The sequence below is a fragment of the Sciurus vulgaris genome, assembly GCF_902686455.1.
Source record: "Sciurus vulgaris genome assembly, chromosome: 17".
NCBI lineage: Eukaryota > Metazoa > Chordata > Mammalia > Rodentia > Sciuridae > Sciurus > Sciurus vulgaris.
The window spans coordinates 705,217-722,825 of record NC_136478.1 but is presented as its reverse complement, the minus strand read 5'-3'; the positions used below and the strand labels follow the sequence as shown (position 1 = coordinate 722,825).

Genomic DNA, 17,609 nt, shown 5'->3' with positions numbered 1-17,609 from the left:
ATTTTACCAGGTGTGGAAGCTACAACAATTTGAGAGATTGATTTATTAAACTAATTAAAATGAACCGTGTGGCACTGGGTTCCAACCCAACATAAAAACAGCACACAAATCCACACTCGGAAGAGGAGTGCACCCCTCTCCTTCCCCGCAGTGGCTCCCCTCCACTACACACAGGAGACAGGAGGGAAACAGCAACCCTGGCTCCACTGAGCAGGGCAGGAAGTCTCCCACTGGGCACACAGGGCTGCAGCAGCACACAGTTGGCCGGAGGTGAGGGGGCAAACCAACCAGGTGGAGGGTTCCCCAGGATACCTGGTCAATGCCCCCTGAAACTGTCACAGTCACAAACGACAAGGACAAAGAAAGAGCATCCCAGACTGGAAGACAGGGATTAGACAAGAAGAAGGCTGGAGGAGGAGGAGAAGACAAGGCATGCCAGATGTGACCCTGGGGCAGAAAAGGGACATTAGGTAAAAAGGAACAGACTCTGAGAAAAAAGGCTGTAATGTCATGAACAACAATGCACTGGTGCAGGCCTGAGTTTTGACAAATATACCATTATCAGGTGTGTCAGCAACTCGGGCATCTGGGTGAGAGGTATACAAGAATTCTGAATTCTACAGCTTTCCTTGAAATTTTTTCAAAAATAAAAAGTGCATTTTGGGGCTGGAGACATAATTCGGTTGGTAGAATATTTGCCTCGCATGCACAAAGCCCTTGGTTCAATCCCCAGCTCCCCCAAAAATAAAAAGAAAATAAAAAAGGGCATTTAAAAAAAAAAATCAGGCATGTTAAGAAAATATGACCATAACAAGAAAAATCAACCATCTGAAACCCACTCAGCACTGACACAAATGCTACACTCGGCAGACACCGACTTCAAACACCTTGTGTGATTCTGTTTTCCACAATCTGAACTTAAGCCAGAGACACGGGAGGGGTGGGGAAGTGCACGAGGTGAGGACCACCCTGTGCGAGGTGAACAGCACGCTGGGTAAGACAGAGACATTGGAAGCAAAAACTAGGACCAAAGAGACACACCACAACTATGCAGCGCACCTGAGACCACTGCAGGGAGAGCAGGGGCACAGCCTATGCAACTGGGGTTCAGAGGACACGGCAGAAGGTCAGGGAAAACACTGAGAAGCTAAAGTTTCCCCATTTTGGTGAAAACTACAAATTACGGGCCCCATGATAACCGCATCCCAAGCACAAGGAGCACAGAGACTCACACCCTGGTACCCTGCTGGCATCAAAGGAGGCTGAACTGCAGGCGGAGGGGAGAGACCAGGCAGAAAGAACCTGGGCAAGGTGATGACAGCGCCACAGTGCAGCGTCTGCAGAGTGCTCACAGTTCTGTGGGCGCAGACTGCCCAAGTGCAAGTGGGACACAGGTGTGAGTGTGCATGCAGAGACACACATCCTGCAAAGGGCAAGAATGTCAGGCTGGACTCCACTGACACACAATGCCCAGCTCCAGGTTGCCAGCAAGAAGCTCACTGAGGAACAGAGTGCAGCTCAGTAGCAGAACACACTCCAGGTCCTAGATTCCGTCACCAGGACCACATACACACACGGTCTGAAAGAAGACACAATCATTCAAACTGCGCAACGTGGAAAGAGATGCAGCATGCCAAAACTAGCCAGAGGGAGGTGAGCAGCTGCTTCATCCCCACCAAGGCAGGTAGCCGCAGGTAGTTAACCTTCAGGCCTGCACAAGCATGCAAGGAACACAACCCCAAATCAAGAGTTCACCACCTGCCCTCAATGCCTGGAAAGTGGGCAGGCAGCATAAGGGATGACACTGGTGGTCCCAGTCTAAAGGACGATGATAAGCTATGACTTAACAAACACGAATTAATAAACGCCTCCATGAGGTTTTAGGTTGACCTCTACCCTTTCCATGTTTTCTTGCGCTTTTGTCAGAGTTGGTGTTGGCCTCCTGTCTAACTTCCAAGGGAAGGGAGCCAGGAAGCACCCTTAGGGTGCTGGGGAGGCGCTCAGGGCCTCCCTTGTGCTAGGTAAGAGCTCTGCCTCGGAGCTGCAACCCCACTCAGCTAGTTTCTACTCTGAGCAGCCTGTGGGTCAGAACCAAATCTGCGGCCAGGGGCTGGGGCTCCAGCTATGGCAGTCAGCAGCTGGCCTGACCTGGCTCCCTGCCCTCTCCCCACAGATCCAGAAGCTGTGTGCCTCAACCAACAAGTTCCAAGAGCCGAGTCCCAAGGCCGCTTTACTCTAACTACCTTAGAGCACAGATATGAGAGCCAGATCACAGCTTAACCTATTCCTTAACCTAACCAACAAAACTTGTATCACAGGTTGTGAAGGGGGCAGGGCTAGACACAAGGTCCAGGAGGGCTGCCCCTGACATAAGGTCCTGGGCCTAGCCCCACTCCCACCGCCTGCCTCTGAAACCACTAAGTGTTCAACCTTGAGCCAGGCCCTGTTTGTCTCCTACCCATCTATGGAGCTTCAGGCAAGCTCCTCCCTTCACATACCCTGTCCCACAGGAGTCCTGCCCACCATCCTGCTAGATCAGAAGTACCTGGAAGACCAGATGTCAGCCCCAACCAACTGTGTTCTTTGCTCACCTTGATACTTTAGACTCAGGATGCCCTGAGGCTCGGGGAGTTCCTAAAGTGGAGGACTTCTACCTACCCCAGAGGACCTCCAAGGGTCAGAGGGGGAGGCAGCAGACCAATTTTGGCAGAAGGAAGCATCCCAATGAGGCCCAGCTTCTTCACTGTAGACACACAGCAGGGTTGTACATGGCACCCTGCACAGGAGAAATGCCAACTACTTACAGAGCAGAAGGAAACGGGTGAGAGCATCAGTTAACATTTTGATCTGCACAAGATGGTATCAAAAGATATGTGCCTCCACACATACAAATTTCTTCTGATGGAAACTCATTCTGAGAGCGACAACAACTAAGCAGCATCTTACATGGAGGAGTGTTACAGTTTGGATGTGAGGTGTCCCCCCAAAACTCACTGGTGAGACGATATGAGAGGGTTCAGGAGAGAAATGATTGGGTTTTGAGAGTCTTAGACCAATCAGTGGATTAATCGGTGAATTAATCCCTGATAAGATATCCAGTGGTAACTGGAGGCAGGTGGGATCTAGTGGGAGAAGTGAGAACTGTGGGGCGGCTTTGGGGTATATATATATTTGTATCTGGTGAGTGGCGTCTCTCTGCTTTCTGAGCACTGTGATGCGAGCTGCTTCCCTCTGCCACCCTCTCCTACCACGACGTTCAGCCCCACCTCAGGCCCCGAGGAATGGAAGCAGCCTTCTGAAACCATGAGCCCTCAATAAACTTTTCCTATACAGTTGTGCTGGTCGGGTCATTCAGGCACAGCAGCAAAATAGCTGACTAAACAGAAAGGTTCCTGAACCACAGGTTTTGACTGCTTGGCACCAGCTGCCCTAAGTACGTGAAGGACAGCTCCATGCCACCCAATCCGTCAGAGGTTGCACCCTCTGCAGCCCTTTCACAAGCAAACTCCTGGAGGCTACTTTGCAGGTACAAGCACCACCTATCGCTGAGGTGAATCAAGGGCTCGCGGGGGTGGCGGGAGCTCTCTGTCTCACTCTCCCTGGACACAGGCACACCCTGGAACTGCAACCCCTCACTGGGCTCGGCTGCCTGGGAGACAAGTGCCAGGCTCCCCTGCCTGCCACACCACCCTCAGAAACCCGAGGCTTAATACCCAACACCTCTAAATAGAAGAAGAGAGCCTGTCTCCTCTGCCTCTCACACCTGAAAACACCAAGTACACATGTGGGAAAAGAAGGTTACACAGCAGGCCAATCTGTCCACAATGAGTAGCCTTAGGAATTAGATGCAGGAGGCTCCTAGGTCCTAGATCCAAGTTAGAGCCAAGAGGCTCCAGAGTGGTGCCCTCTCAGTTAACCCAGAGACAGCAATTTCTCCAAGACTGCTCAGCACTGGGTTCAGAGAACGTGCCAACTGCAACTGCAAAAGATCTACAAACCACAAAACGTGTAATGTTACCTTTTAAGTCACTATAATCAAGATCATCTTAAAAGATCAGCAAAATTTGGGGGACCCAAGATAGGTCACTACAGCAAGTGAACAGGCTGAATGATTAGAGTGCGCCAAAAGGAGGCAACACCAACTAAGTAGGCAAGACACACAGCCAACAAGAGGCCGCTCTGCAGGAAGAAGCACACAGGCTTACAGTGAGCTGGATGAGCTGCGGGCAGTGCTGGGCCATTCCAGTTCCAGAGTGTTGCGTAAGAAGTCCATCCTGCACCAGAGGGACATGGTCCACCTGCTCCTGGTATGCAGCAAACCACAAGTTCAAAGGGGAGGAGCAGCTGAGGCTGTGTTCAGTCTGGCCACTGCCACACTCTAAAGGGACTGGCTCCATTTCATGGGAATTCTAGAAGCAGACTACCCAACGGGGAGTCCTCTGAAACTGCACACAAATCTGCATGCATATGTACAGAGAGGTGTGAGGGGGAATAGATACAAACAGATGCACCTAAGGGTGCAAACTTTTTAAAAAGCTTCCCGTTAGTATTTAGCTGACTTGAATTCCTCAGTTGCAATTCTCATGCAGACAGAAGAGTTCTTTCAGGAAATCCATGTGACTGAAAACATCCTCACAGTGACACTGCCTTTTACTGGGGTGCCCCTGCCCTCATGGGCCTCATCCCCATAAGACCCTCTTTAAGGAAGCAGTCACTTCTGAATGCAGTAAATTCCAAGGCTTCCGTCCACGTCTCATGCATGGCCTGCCCAGCGCATGGAGCATGCACACAAGCCATTTCTGCACCCAAGGCGCAGCTGCTCTTGGCTGGGGAAACACCATTTTCACATAAAAGAGGCTGGTGTCCAAACTCCAGTAGTCAGGCACAGGGGCTGGCAGGTCACTCCTGGGAAGTGAATAAGGAAGGCATGGGGCCAAGCTGGATGGTGCCAAAGCTCAAGTTTTCAGTTGAAGACCAGGGTGTGGATCTCTCCACGATGAGTAGCAGCTTCAGATGGATCAGGCCCTTTGAGGACAGGAGGGTGGTTTTCTGGCTTAGCAAAATAAAGCACATCGACACCTGGAGACGCAGGTCTACTTGCACACCTCCTTCTCAGCAACCCACGCAGGTGCTGCACCACACTTGGGGAAGACCCTGGCTCGGTGCGGGAGCCCAGAGGTGGAACCTGAGGCACAAGCACAGCATGGACACTTGTGAAGTGCTGGTGTCAGATCAGAAAAGACCCTAAGAGCAAGCCAAAAGCTACCAAAATGCTCTTCCATTTTTCAACTAGGTATTTCATTCGTATACTTTATTTTTTAAAATATTTTTTAGTTATAGATAGACACAGTATCTTTATTTATTTATTTTTGTGTGGTGCTGAGGATTGAACCCAGTGCCTCGCATGTGTGAGGCAAGAGCTCCACCACTGAGCTGCAAGCCCCAGTCCCTCATTTGTGCACTTTAAACAAAACTCATTTGCAACAGACTGAATGCAGAAGCAGATGTAACAATCCAGCTGTCTTCTATTGAGTCACATATTAACAGTGATTAGAGGGCCATTGTCTAAAACAGATAATAACTTTTTGGTTTCTCAAGATAATTATTTTTGTTATTACTTATTTATGTATGTATTTATTTTTGCAGTATTATAGATTAAACTGTCAGGGCCTTGCACAGGCTAGGCAAGCACTGTACCACCAAGCTGCATGCTTTTTGAAAACTTTGAGACAGAATCTCACTAAGTTGCTGAGGCTGATCTTGAACTTGCGATCCTCCTGCCTTAGTCTCCCTAACCACCGAAGTATAGGCTGGAAAACAATCATTTTTAACAGGAATGTGCTACATACAATAATAATTGATGGGTTTATCAGCCCTGCTTTTAAATGGAATTACTACCTAAGTAGTCTACAAATCTTCTAGGCGCAGCTTGGTGACCATGACAGACACACCTTCATAACCAAAGTCCTTTGGACGACTCCATGTTTAACATATAAAGAGGTCCTGAGGCTCTGTGGCCTGGGAACAAAGGGTATGCGACTGAAGCACCCAGAAACCAGACCTCACTTGTGACAAGACCCTTAGTGGGTCTAACACCTTGGATTCCACAGGAAAGACGTTCTTTAGGGAACACCTCAATTGAGCTCCTCCCTCAAACGGCTGCAGTCTTCTGGCTTCCGGCACGTTCTAATCTAGTCAGTGGCACTGAGGACAGAAGGACCAAGGGCGGACCTTCTACAGTCAGATAGCCTTTGCGGAGGGGCACCCCACTGGACCCTGCATGAAAGCAGTGTCAATGAGGCGCACCTGGACCAGACTGTGTCAGTAAGAAGGCCCTGACCAGACCACTCCTCACCTCATCACAGATGAGGAGCTGGAAACCTGGAGAGTGGCAATGGCCAGGGAGGGACTGCCTGCTTCCAGGCCTCCCCAGCTGCCCAACAGCTGCCACACCAGAGCCCGGTGGGCTCTTTACGGTAATCAAAGCAGGGGCTGTGGGCCACAACCTGGAACTCTGAGCATCAATCACATCAAAAGTGACCAGAAAGGGCCATGAAGCACAGTATGCAAGAAAAAAGTCGTATCTAGTGTTCAAAGTCAGGCCAGGTATTACCAGCCTCGATTCAGAGAGCATGCCAGCGGCATAAGCAAGGCCGGCCTGAGAAGGCGGGAAGCAGCCATGCACAACCCACAGCTGGCTGCACATGTCCACGTGAGCACATGGCAGGGAGGCCCCTTGCCATGGTTTCATACCATCTCTGGGAGATGCCTCCGCCTCCCCACCCTCCAGCAAGTCTACAGAGTTTAACAATGCAAAACACACACAGGGCTTCTGTGAGAAATGGCCTCTCAGAGGAGGATCCCAAGTGCTTCCTCAGCAGACAATGGGGGGTGGGGGCAAGCATCTGCAGGAAAATCCTCTCTCAAAGGCAATTCACACAAGGATCAGAGCTCAGTTCAGAGGCAAGTCTGGCTTTGTTCACTGTGCATGAATCCATCAGGGAAAACCAGACAGGCCCTCACCAGTTACCCAAGATGTTCTGCAATAGGCTACAGGACATCCAGACGTGGACTATCCTAAAAGAAAATGAGCTGTCAGACCATAAAAAGACATGCAAGAGCCAGACATGGTGGCACACACTTGTCATCCCAGCAAATCAGAGGCTAAGGCAGGAGGATGCAAGTTCAAGGACAGTCTGGGCAAAATGTAATAGTTGGTGGGCAGGGGGGCCTAGATGCAGCTCAGTGGCAGAACACCTCTGGGTTCAACTGCCAGTACTGGGGAGGGGAGAGAAAAGGAGGGGAGACACAAAGAAACCTTAAATGCATACTGCTAAGTGAAAGAAGCCCACCAGAAAGTGAAATCTGCTGTAGGATTATGACTCCAAAACAGCGTGGAAATGGCCACGCTGTGGAGACAGCAGGAAGATCTGAGGTCACCTGGGACTGGAGGGAGGAGGGATGACCAGGTGGAGCGCCAGGGACTGCTAGGGAGTAAAAATAGTCTGTGTGATAGTCTGTGATGGAAGCGTGTCACTGCACATCTGTCCCAACGCAGAGTGTACAGCAGAGTGAGCCCTGATGCAAACTGGACCCTCACGATCCTCATGTGTCAGGTGGGTTCCTCAGCTGTGTGGGATGGGCCGCTCTGCTCAGAGTGCTGAGGTGGGGGAGGCTGTTGGGGAGGGGGAGCCCACAGGACATGAGGGAACTCTGCACTTTATGTTCAGTTTTTCCATAAACCTGAAACTATTGGTTTAGTTTCCTGTTTTGTTTGATGGTGATGGGGATCAAACCCAGGGCCTTATCCATTCTAGGCAAGAGCTCTACCACTGAGCTATGACTCCAGTCCTTGTCTTTTTTTAAAGATCCTCCTGCCACACAAAGTCCATTATAGCAGGACAGGGCTTGGACTCCCAAAGTTCACCTACTACGGCAGTTCCCATGCTTGGGCCTGTCCAGGCTTCTGAGGCCCCTGGCTTACATAACAGAAGCTGGTCCTGAAGAGCTACAGCAGGAACCTTGTGTGCAGACTTATCAGAGCACAGCCATTCCAACTCAGGACTTCCCTGAGATCTCCACACACTACCTCTAGGTTCACAAACAAGCTGATATGCCCCCTACCCAACCCCAAGGCCAACCTGAACAAATGACAACCCATCAGGATGGAAAAGAACACAAAAATATAGGAAAGTCCCCTTCTCCAGAAAAACCCAGTACTTAAAAGTTTTACTAATCACATTATAAATTACTCTAAAATAAAAATCATATCTGGGGGTGAGATGTCATTCAGCAATAAAGGTCTTGCCTAGAATACTTGACCCTAGGTTCAATTCCCAGCAAAACCAAATAAAAAAATAAATTGCATTTGGCCCAGGCACAGATATGAACCACTAGTTCCAGTTACAGGGTGAAGCAGAAGGGTGACATGAGCTCAGGACTCTGAGGCCAAACTGGGCAACACAGCAAGACCTTATCGCAGAAAACAAAGTCCTGAGCTGAGTGCAGTGGCACAACCCTGTGATTCCAGGGGTTCCGGAGGTTAAGGAAGGAGGGTCACAAGTTTGAGGTCAGCCTGGGCAATTCAGTGAAACCCTGACTCAAAATAAATGAAAAGCATGACTGAAATGACCCTTGAGAGTGGACACTGCAGGCAAGCCACTGAAAGAAGGGTGGAGAAAGAAGGTACCACCCACTGGGCTCCTCTGGAGAGCTCAGGCGGAAGCCAGGCACAGTGGTGCTCACCTCTACGCCCAGCTGCTCCAGAGATGGAGGCAGGAAGATGGCGAGTTCAAGGACAGTCTTGGCAACAAAGCAAGACTCCACAATCAAGAAATGGAGGAACCCCCTCCAGAGGCGTGACTGTTCCTAGGTCCTGACAACCTTCTAGCAGGACCTTCCTCTGAACTCTCAATGTGTTCTCTACAGGACCCCAACGAGGCACTGTCGCAGGAAGACCAACCCTGCCAAGTACCCCGAAACAGCTTTCATATCAACAGCCACAGAGATAACTCACACCTGGCGGAACTTTTTTTGTTTTGATTTTTTTCTGGGGGGGGGGGGCATGATTTTTTTTTTTAGTTATAGACAGACATGATACCTTTATTTTATTTGTTCATTGTTTATGTGGTGCTGAGCATCAAACCAAGTGCCTCATACGTGCTAGGCAAGCACTGTACCACTGAGCTGTAACCCCAGCCCTAGTGGGACATTCGTAAACTTCCCAGGTAACACTCCATGAAAGTGTGTTGACAGGGAGACTCCACAAATTTCTGCTATAAGAATATAAGTCAAACACCTGATATGTGCCAATCAGACCAGTCACAAAGGCATTAAAAACAGGTGGCCCTGCTATCCCTCCTGGATGAAGGAGTGAAGGAGCTCAGTGAAGTCTCAAGCCCCAGTGGGTCTGAGTGCTTGGGTTGCTGGCTGCTTCCTGCAGAATTCACTGCCCAAGGATGACAGGGCTTCTGCAGGTGAGGTCACAAGAGGATCAGCTAAGACACCAGTTTCACAGGCAAACTGAGGCCACAGTGCTGTGATGGCAACCCCAGCAAATATACAGATGGAATGAGTTAACACAACCAGCTGCTTAAAAAGAGAGACGCCCCAGAACACCTGTGGGAACCCTGCTCCTCCCCAGGAAGGGTGCAGACTGCCTTCACGTCACACAGCTCGGAGAGCAGACAAGGGAAGGCTGGTACAAGGCAGGGAATGCAGAGACTGTGGGGCTCTTGAAGCAAAACGCTGCTCGACGCTACTGGCCAGGCACTGGAGAGCACTTGCACCCCTCCTGCAGTCCTCCGAGACACCAGTACCCAGATAAGCCCGCCCCAGGTGGGCACACACAGCTCCCATGAGGTGGGGGCTCATGAGGGCCTCTGAGGTGCCCATGCCTCCCTCCGCCTCCCCACCACAGCACCAGAGAGGAGCTCAAGACTCTAAGAATGACACTGTCTGAGTGGAGGCCCACTTTCAGAAGCCCAAATCGAGGGAAGATGCCTGCCCTGGGGATACCTGAAGCCTAGCAACTGCTGTGCACCCATGCCCTGCTGGCCTCTGCTTGTAAAGGGTAGACAGCCACAAAATATGGTCCTTCAGAAAAGGAGGCACTGGGTGATGGTCTGGGCTGAAAGGAAAGAGCTACTTGTGGAGATGACCCCCATGGACAGAGCTGCCCACACCACCACTCCATCAGCTGATGCCTGGGGCAGGCCCCTCCTGGGACACAGCCCAGCAGAGGGCACAGGTGCCACAGGTATGCTGGCACCATTCCTGACCCTGGGAGTCAGTGATGGACTCTGAATGTTGCCTACTCCTACACCACTGCATGCTAACAAAACCTGCACACATTTATGAGGGTGCAAGACCCAGAGCTCACCCCTACCTGCCTCACAGTGTTCCAGGGACCAAAACCTCAGGCAACTGTGCATCTCTTTGACTTTCAAAAAGTACTAAAAACATGGAACCACCATGTGATTACACTGCTGGTTTCTGGGTGGCGTTCTTTTCCCTGGAATGGGTAACGTCAACAATCTTAGCAACAGTGGAAACAGAGACCACCATGAACAGTCTGGTTTCAACCTTACCAACAAAGTGTCTGATAGGGCTGGGGTTGTGGCTCAGGGGTAGAGTGCTTGCCTGGCAGGTGTGAGGCACTGGGTTCAATCCTCAGCACCATGTAAAATTAAAAAAAAATTTTTTTTTTAAAAGGTATTGTGTCAATCTACAACTAAAAGAAAATTAAAACAGTGTCTGACACAGTCTCTCTTCTTGGCACTCCAACCAGCAGCACAGGCAGGTTCAGAACGTGATGCCATTGTCACAGGCTCAGGTTCAACTACCCGCCAAGGTGCCTGGGTGAGGCTGAAGAGTGAAAGACAGGGAGAGCCCCACCAGGGCTTCCTTTTTGGCAGGCCCCTGATGCTGCCAAGTGAGCTTCCCGCAGTTCTTCTAGAACCTGCCCTCAGATAACTGGAACTGGACCACAACTGACGCTCTCCTGAGGAAGGGAAAGGAAGCACATGGCGCCTATCTGCAGAGCAGCCCTCTGACCTTGCTGCCGCCACCTAGCTCCTTGCTCCTGCCAGCAGAGCTCTCCAGCAAGAAGCAGCACTGCAGAAAGTCCCAGGGGACTCCAGAGATGCCAGCCAGCCACACACCATCACAGTCCTATGTCTGGGTACCCACTTTGTCTTCTGTTTCTTTATTATAAAAATACAGCCATAAACTGGGCAAGGTGGTGCACACCTGTAATTGCAGCAATGGGAGGCTGCAGTAGGAGGATTACAAGTTCAAGGACACCTTGGGCAACTTAGTAAGGTCCTAGGTAACCTAGCAAGACCCTGTCTCAAAATAAAAAAGCCTAGGGATGTGGTTCAGTGGTTAGGTATCCCTGGGTTTAATCCCCAATCATATTCTCCCCTCCCCCCCAAAAATAGCAGTGGGCTTAGTGCCTGGAGCAAGAAACCCATCGAGGTCTCCAATTCTGAGCTGAGCACATGCCTGATGATCTCCAGGCCAGATATGCTTCATGCCAGCAACTGCACACCACAGACATTTTCCCTGGGTGCGCATCACCTGCCCTCCTCCTCAGCACCATGGGGGAGCAGTTTACAGAACTGCAAGTGGGCACTGGGCATCACAGACCTGGGGCAGCAAAGTCATCGCTGCCCCCAGAAAGATGCCAGAGCAAAAGCACCACATGAACCACAACAAGGCAACAGCCACTGCCCATGGGAAAGAACCCTTTTATTCAGCACACGTGGACTTGAGGGCACCAGGATACCAGCGAGGATGGCCGAGCAGTACACAGGTCTAGGGGATAGAAAACAAACTGGAAGGCACATGACAGAAAGCCAGAGTTAGCAGAACCCAGCGGCCAGCACCCAAGGGGAGAACAGGCACTTCTGAGACCACATGGCTAACAGCAGCACAGGACAGACCCAGCAGCTGGCTCTTGGGAGGCAGCAGGAAGGGTGCAGTGGACTACAGACAAGACAGGACACTTGAACGCACACTGAGACACTTCAGAACAGGCACACTGAGAGCACAGCTGAGAGGGGCCTGAGAAGAGGTCACCAGGAAAGGCACAGCCATAATTCGGAGAGAGCAAGCAAAACCCAAGCTAGGAAGCATAACCTTATGTCCCATAACCCTGGACAGAAAACAACAGCAAAATAAGACCCAAAAGCCTTCTCAGGTCCAAGCCTCCAGTCCGGTGGACAACAACCCATAGTGAAGACCACTGCCAGCCAGAACCAAGAGCACCTACAGTGTCCTGTCCACCCTCAACTCCTGACAGGCAAGAACACAGAAAGTGTGTCCAAGTCCCACCAGTCACAAGGTTGCTGGGGAAGAGGGCCAGCGCCTGGGGAAATCCACACATTTTACATTAGCGAGTCTGATCTGGTGCCGGCTAGTGTTCCCTAGGCTTGATGTAGTTTAAGGGAGCCTAGCCACATAAAACACCTCAGAATCCCAAAACTGAGATAAAAACTGATCAAAAGAGCACGGTTATTTGTTTGTTTGTTTGTTTGTTTATTATTATGATTTTTTTTTTTTTTTTTTTTTTTTTTGTGGTGCTGGGGATTGAACTCAGGGCCCTGTGCTTGCAAGGCAAGCACTCTACTGACTGAGCTATCTCCCCAGCCCAAGCACAGTAATTTATGTTAGCAAAATTAGCTATCAGTTTCCTTATAATGAAGCACAGTGTGCTTTGTCACCTACTCTTAAATCCTAATGAAACCTGAGGTTAAACAAGAAGGTAGGTAAGCATTAGGACCTAAAAATCCTTCACACGCTCCAATTCCAATTCAGTACTTCAGCATGTCTTCTGCCACCAGTGGCAGAAGCCACCATGCCAGTGACCAGCACCTGATGACTGGCTACCACCCTTGGGGTATCAGGGTCAGAGGGAAATAACCATTCCAATGAAGCAGGAGAACTTCCCAGGCACAGCTTCTCCCTCTGCTCTCAATTCCAGGTGGTGCGACAGAGTCCCCAGAACAGCACTGCTGCCCGTCCCCACCTCCAGGCTTGCCTGGGCAGGGACCACCAGCGTACCAATGTGAACTTCAGGCACACAGACCTTGGCTCTGCTGCCAGGGGGAACTGCTCCACAGTGAACACAGCCTGCTCAACACCTGGTCCTAGAGAGCTCAGCCTGCTCAAAGGCCGGACCTAGTGAGCTCGGCCTGCTCAAAGCCTGGACCTAGTGAGCTCAGCCTGCTCAAAGCCTGGACCTAGTGAGCTTGGCCTGCTCAAAGCCTGGACCTAGTGAGCTTGGCCTGCTCAAAGCCTGGACCTAGTGAGCTCAGCCTGCTCAAAGGCCGGACCTAGTGAGCTCGGCCTGCTCAAAGCCTGGACCTAGTGAGCTCAGCCTGCTCAAAGCCTGGACCTAGTGAGCTTGGCCTGCTCAAAGCCTGGACCTAGTACTCAAAGTCTGGACCTAGTACTCAAAGCCTGGACCTAGTGAGCTCAGCCTACGCAACGCCTGGACCTTCCAGGACCCTGGGACCTGGTTATATACGTCCCTTCGTCATGTCTCAAAAATTCAACATTTCTGCAAATCAAAAACTAATTGCTTTTCAGGGGCTGGGGAGATAGCTCAGTCAGTAGAGTGCTTGCCTTGCAAGCACAAGTCCCTGGGTTCAATCCCCAGCACCCAAAAAAAAAAAAAAAAAAAAAAAAATATATATATATATGTAACCCAAAAACTGCTTATCTTTCTTCTGTGTGTGTGTGTGTGTGTGTGTGTGTGTGTGTATTTGTGCATGCACGACTGGGATGGCACCCAGGGCTTTGTGCATGGAAAGCACAGACTGCAACTGAGCTCCATCCCAGCCTCGTGCTTCCATCTTAATTAGAGGTGTTCTATCAAAAACATACAAGAATTCTTCCACATAAACAACACTGCCTTTATTATCCTGACACACCACTTTAGAGACCAAAATGTTTTTGGAAATATTCTACACTTCCATTTCACTTCAGCGTAATTTCTGCACCCTTATGCAACTCCGATCAGCGCTGGGCCACCTTCTGCCCAGAGTTCAGCCTGCTGGCTCTCCTTAAGAAGACACATCCACCAGGGGCCACTTCCCTGGAAGCACCTGAAGCCTTCTACCCTGCTAACAAAGCGAGAGCTGCAGCGGCAGTCAGCCCAGAGTTCTGAGCTTGAGAATGGTACAGGACACTAGCTCTGACAATACTGAAGCTCCTATTTTCTCCTAACTAGAACTCCTTTGCTGGGGGTTAGCACCACCACTTCATGGGCAGCAAACTGAGGCACACAGGACTGAAGTGGTGTGCCTGCGGTCACACAGCATCCTAGTCCTGCAGCTGGACCACCATGCTGCACCTGGCAACAGCTCAGGCAGGACCAGTGCAGAACCCACACAGAAAGCCCCAGCAGATGAGTGGGACAAGCAGGGCAGGGCACACCACATCAGACCCTGCGAGACCACGACCTCACATCTCATCTAAGCCACTCACGCTCACATTCTACCTTAAGAGTCAAAATTAAAACAGTGAAAACAACAAATGTTAGTAAGAACCAAAGATTACTAGAGAACCTATAAAATTATGATTTTTTGAAAACCCTGCATTTTCAAGCCAGGAAAAATCATGGATGGCAAGCCTCAGGAAACTGTTCACCAGAGGGCTGCCTGCTGTGCAGCGAGGCAGACCTTCCTCCTTGGCAATGTGTTCATCTTTATTCAACCCAAACAACCAGACAAAAAAGGGTCATAATCAAACCAACTAAATATTTACAGTTCACAAACCTGACAGGTGGCATTGAGCACCTTGGAGTCCCCACAGCACACCATCTACTGCTCACTATCCACCTGGCCCAGACCAAGTAGGCCAATCCCAGATTCTGCCAACAGTCCTGATGTGGTTTCCCTTTGACCAGGGAAACATGAGTTTGAGGCACTGAATACTTATTAATAGTTAAAAATTCACACTAAGATTAACATCATCTGCTTTTCCTCATTACTCATTAAGATTCACTTTGCAGACACAGACCTGGCTCAGTTCCCAGGTGAGTGTGACTGGGTTCCTGGCCACCACCCTCTTCCTCCTATGTACCTGGTTCCACCTTTAGGCCAGAAAAACCTCTCCCCTGACCACTGACACCCCCACTGGCTGAGTCAGCTCCTCCCAACTGCTCTCCAACATCAAGCATCACCCCTAACACTCAGTCAAGAGTAAGAGAGGGGCCGAGGTCATAGTTTAGTGGTAAAGAGCTCACCTAGCACGTGTAAGGCACTGGGTTTGATTCTCAGCACAATAAACTGATTGAATGAATGAATAAATGAATGAATGAACAATTGCTCTGTCCCACCTACAATTAAAAAGCATTTAAAAAGAAAAGAGAGCAAGAGACCTACAGGGTCCATTTCACAAAGTAGCCTGATCAACAATAACCAAGACAAAGGATGGATAGCTCAGAGTAAGAAAATTCACTCAGAGGGAATAAGAAAGGCTTCCTTCCCATCTGTTAGTAGTAACCCCATGAAACAGATCATCTACTTTTGGACTGTTAACCTGAAAACAATGAGCAAATCCCTGGGCAAGGCAAGAGAAGCTAAAGTGAGTCTGCATCTTCTTTCCAATCACCAGTTCAGCCATTAGAGAAGATAAGTCATCTGTCACCTCACTGTACCTGCCCAAGGAGGACCCTGTCCTAGAGTCAGACCCCAGGCAAAGTGGGTCTCCATGGAGGCAGATGTGCCTGTCACTCCCAGGAAGCCAGGTGTCAGGGTGAACTTGCCCAGGGCCTATACCCTGATCTCAAGACACTAGGAACACCAGTGGCTACAGCCCTGTCCAGCAAAACAGGGCAGCCAGACCAGAGCCTGTCTTGCTCCCTCCCAAGCTGTTCCTCACATGAATAGCTAATTCAATGGGCAGAGTACTACACTACCACAGCAGCCACGGGGTCTCAATGACTATTTGGGGATGGCAAAGATACTATAAGGGAAGCGAAGAAGAAATCGTCTCTTGCAAGCAAGGCTACTAACCTGTTTGATCTTTTAGTCCCATTCCTCTGACTGTGACTCCAGGGGTACTACTCCCTGACCCCAGGGAGCTTGGGGCTGCCACTCTGAACCATCCCAAGTGAACTCAGGACAGAAAGTAGAACACTAAGCAATGCCCCATGGAGCCCAAGAAGGCCGCGTGGACACTTTGTATTGTATTGTGTATTTGTATTTTATAAGCCAAGGACTACCCCATAGATGGCTAGAGAACGCAGCACACTCACCGATTCCATGGCAGAGAGTCAGCGTTGCTGAGGACTGCAATCAACTCCAGCAGGGCTGTGCGCTCTGAAACAAGAGCAAATCAGATCCCATCAATACTGAGCTCACTTCAGCCTCTTTCACTGCTTGTCCCCACCTGGACCATGCATGCTGACCAGCAGAAGGCTGCTTGGATGGTGCTGGGCAGCTCTGGGTTGTAAAGGCATGGTTGCTCTAGGACACTGTGCACTTAGTGCTCTCTCCTTGAAAACAAGGCCCTGCTGGCCAGGCAGAGGGAAGGACACCACAGGCATGCAAGGGCTGGGCTCTCTGTTCCTGCTGAAGACAGGTGTCCCAGACTTTCCGCCCACAGGCTTGGATGGAGCTCAACAGACTTCCTGTCCCATACCTCTCTGCGTCCATACTCCCTGCTCCTCCCTGCACTCACCTCCCACCTCCCACCTAAGCATCACCACACCCCACTCAAGGTCCCTCCACCCCTTAATCTGCCTAGGATCCATTCTCAAAGGCCTGCACATGTTCAGCAGGGGGGGGCCATTCCTTCCCTGAATATTTTTAATTCATCTGGTTGGTTCCACAGATGCTGAAAGAAGATCCAGAGGGCTGGCTGTACTTTTATCTTTCAAAAGCTCAGGAAACACAGTATTTACTAAGACTTCAGAAGAAGATTCAAAACAAGAGTTCCTGCAGGGGTAGGAAGGAGCCCCAGAAGCCAAGGGAGCTGGCAGCACACCTGCACCCCCACAGCCTTGCAGCTCCAAGACACACCCAGAGCTTCAGAACACCAGCAGCCGCCATAGGCTGCTGCCCTAGATCCCTCCCCTGATCACAGAGTGGGGGCAACAGGAAGCAACCACCACACTGGTCCCTCTGCAAGTAATCACAAATTATGATTAATTCAATGATTTACTTCTACTATTTAAAACTAGGAATTAAAAAAGTACAAAGACAAAAATATAAAGACAATTTAAAAATTATTTTCATTCACCAAATGTTTCTGCATCAAAATGTACAAACTTAAAGGTAAAACCAAAATCTAATATCAAAAAAGATCAAATGACACTATGTACATCTTACATAATCACTAGACCAGATTTCAAAAGGGTCTCTAACTTCCCAAACCTAATATCAAGTTACCACTCGAGTCTTGCTATATGAACACAATAACATTACAAATAAGAATGCTTTTTAAAGCTAACTTCTAATTTAAGAAGCATGTTTTAAATTACTTAAAAATTACAAGAAAACAATGAGGTGATTTTCATTTCCATTAATTGAGTGTTTAAAAAGGGAAAGATCAGGGGGCTGGGGATATAGCTCAGTTGGTGGAGTGCCTGCCTCGAT

At 49.8% G+C, this 17,609-nt stretch overlaps 1 protein-coding gene across 3 annotated transcripts in view; it reads right to left on the bottom strand.

Annotated features, from left to right (window-relative positions):
* Nucleotides 1-17,609, bottom strand: part of ANKRD11 (ankyrin repeat domain containing 11) — a 158,968-nt gene that overhangs the window by 82,129 nt on the left and 59,230 nt on the right. For 2 of the 3 annotated variants that reach the window (XM_079119518.1, XM_079119520.1), the window contains exon 2: nucleotides 16,268-16,331. The exons of the other annotated variant lie outside the window; for it this stretch is intronic. The gene's annotated coding sequence lies outside the window, so the exon portion shown is untranslated. The remainder of the gene's footprint in view (nucleotides 1-16,267; nucleotides 16,332-17,609) is intronic. 3 annotated transcript variants of the gene reach the window in all.